This window comes from Salmo trutta, chromosome 38 (genome assembly GCF_901001165.1).
Source record: "Salmo trutta chromosome 38, fSalTru1.1, whole genome shotgun sequence".
NCBI classification, from domain to species: Eukaryota; Metazoa; Chordata; class Actinopteri; order Salmoniformes; family Salmonidae; genus Salmo; species Salmo trutta.
Genome location: NC_042994.1, coordinates 26,759,408 through 26,762,491, shown reverse-complemented (window position 1 = coordinate 26,762,491; position 3,084 = coordinate 26,759,408). Strand labels below are relative to the sequence as shown.

The following is a 3,084-nucleotide window of genomic DNA, read 5'->3' as shown; positions in this document are numbered from 1 at the left end:
CAAATAAATATTGTAGTACACTGCAGCTATTCTGTAATTACTGCGTCCAAAATACCACAGTCGACTGCAGTTACTGCACTTTTACTGCACTTTCAAAACTGCAATCTTTTTTGTCAGGGAAGACGACATGTTTTACGTTATTTGCCGCATAGCCTAGATTTTTCAGGATAACTTCTTGATATCGGCAAAAATGAAAATGTGGCACTGACTCGCCCACGCATTGCTGAAGACTTTGGATTCGACTTTCCGAGGATGTCCATTTGCAACAGTCACGCGTATTTAAGCCTTCCACAGCTGACAAATGGGTTCTTGTCATTTCAACAACAAAAACTTGAATACAAATAAATGTGAAGACGTTAAATCAACGTGGAAAACTGATTGGATTTGCAAAAACTATTAACATAAGGCATTTTCACCCAACTTCAATCCAATTACACGGTGAAATGTTTTCTTGATTTCATGTTGATTTCACATTAGTTGACAATTTAACAAAATGTAAATCAAAACTCGACGTTGAAATGACGTCTGTACCCAGTGAGCTGGTTTGAATTAGCTGCAGGTGTTGGATCAACATTCACCTTCGAGACATAAATCTATGACGAGGATCCATAGTTTAGGAAATGGAGGCGAGTAGTGCGGACGAAATGGAGAAAAGGGTTGGTGAAGCAACAGTTCTGATGGAGAAAGAGTTGGAGAATCAACAGCTGTGATAGAATGAGGACAATATGGGTGTCGGTTCTGATGCTATATATATATATATATATTTTAGCCCCGTATTTAACTAGGCAAGTCAGTTAAGAACAATTCTTATTTACAATGGCCGCAAACATGGGCCAATTTGTGAGCCGCCCTATGAGACTTCCGATCACGGCCGTTTGTGATACAGCAAGAGCCAAAATAACTGGCAGCGGCGGGATTCGAACCCGCGCCTCCGAAGAGACTGGAGCCTTAATCCAGCGCCTTAGACCGCTCGGCCACGCTACCGATGAGCTTAAATAGCTGAAATATGATTGAAGATAATGATATCCATCAAAATCGAATGTTTCCGGTTTTTATCAATTCCGCAGAGGGTGATGGTGTGTGTATATATAAGAAGTGTGGAAAAACCTTACATTGAAATGATTTGTTATGACATTGACAGAATCCTCTTTGCGTCACCCAATTCAGACAGCAGATGGCGAAGTGAGCAATTCTTACGTGACGTATAATCTAGTGGACGGGATGCTAAGAAGGGCAACACGGCTGCTTATTCATCCACCTCGATAGCTTGCTAGGCAACATGAAACCGACATTTTGAAGCTCTTTAGACCATTCTTGTGTATATTTGTCTCGGTGTTTTAAACACAATCATGTTAACGTATCAACTGCTTAATTTTAACATAATTTGCATGTTAAATGTGTTAACCCTGTTAAGATTGATACTGAGCCCGGCTCTAGGCTAGTCGCTTATGCTAACCAGCTAATGCTAGCTAACTAATATCCCCGACCATGAGCTCACTCAGCTACTTCTCCCCAGAGAAAGAAGAGGAGGTCTGCTGGAAACAGAAAGATGCTCTGGGGCTGAACATTGTCGTAAAAGAGGATGACATTACAGTGAAAGGAGAGGAAGAAGCTTTCAGAATTAAAAAGGAGGAAGGGGAGGCTATCACATTGAAAGAAGAGGAGGAGCATTTTGGAGTGGAGGGGGTAGAGGCTGTCACAGTGGAAAAAGAGGAGGTAGAAGCTTTCAGAATTAAAAAGGAGGAAGAGGAGGCTGTTATAGTGAAAGAAGAGAATGAAACTTTAGGAGTGGAAGAGGAGGTAGAAGCTTTCAGAATGAAAAAGGAGGAAGAGGCAGCTGTTAGAGTGAAAGAGGAACCTTTTTGGGAGGAAGAGGAGTCTATCTCAATAAAAGAGAAGGTAGAAGACGTTCTGGGAGTGAAAGAGGAGGAGACAGAAGATCTGATTAACACCAGTGAGTACTGTCTTAAAAAAACTCTGCAGTTATTGAACTAGGCTAATGTGTGCTTTTAAAGGGGCATTCTACTGAAGTTCTGCACTCTGATATATTGTTCAGTACTGTAGGAATTGTTAAAGGGGCAATCTGCGATTGGTATATATATTTTTTTAACTTTTAAATGATTCATACTTTATTGTTCATTTACATCTAAATTAAATTAATTTAGTTTAGTCAGCGGGTAAACATCTTTCCACACTGGGAGCTGTCTCCCAAGCTGGCCTCACTCTCTCAGAGGAAGAGAACATTTATCATTTTTCTGGATAGGCCAGAAAATGTGACACGTTACTCCCTATGTAAATGTGGGGTGTGAAACCTGCCAGTTCAAGTCAGCTCCACTTAGAGAGTGGAAACAGAGAGCTGACAGATGGGGCTTTCTGCCATAATAAGGTACGGGAACTTATGAAATTCACTGAGCGCTTTGTACACCCAAAATGTCACTCGCAACCAGTCCACAACTTCACATCTTAACAGTTTAAAAGCAGAGGAGAAGTCCAAGAAACTGATGACACATAAGAGAGAGTTGTAGCCATTGATTCTTGAAGAATATATCTCCTAAATGCCCAACGACCTTAGTTCAACGGTCATACCCCATCTGAACCCAAAATATACTGAGTGTACAAAACATTATGAACACCTGCTCAACTTTAATTTCCCATCAGAACCCAACAGCCTGTTTAACTCTGAGGGGTATACTATGTAGTGGGATAGAGGAGTTAGGGAGCTGACTTTGGTCAGTTCTGAATTCAACTCACTGAATTCAACTCAGGATAAATGTTGAAGGTCTCTTACCTCTTAGCCATGTACATTTCTATGGCAAGAAATCCTTCATCTCTAACTTGCTCTGGGGCAGGCTAGTTGAGGACCAATCAGGGTGCAGGCTTACCCCACTTTATCCTGACTCAAGTGTTGTGTCTGAGCTGCGAGTTGAGGACCTATCAAATCGAATTCCCTACCATCTATGATTGCAATAAAAAGTAATACGTTTACCATCTGTTTGATGTTCTCTTTAACACAGGAGAGAGACATGACTATTGTGGATCCTCTGGGAAGCCTCAACAACATCCTGATGCTGACGAGGCAGAGAA

At 41.3% G+C, this 3,084-nt stretch overlaps 1 non-coding gene across 1 annotated transcript; it reads right to left on the bottom strand.

The window, feature by feature from the left end:
* Window positions 1-902: 902 nt before the first annotated feature.
* trnal-aag (transfer RNA leucine (anticodon AAG)) lies at window positions 903-984 on the bottom strand. The gene has a single exon. It is a non-coding gene; the product is annotated as a tRNA-Leu (tRNA).
* Between the last annotated feature and the right edge of the window lie 2,100 nt (window positions 985-3,084).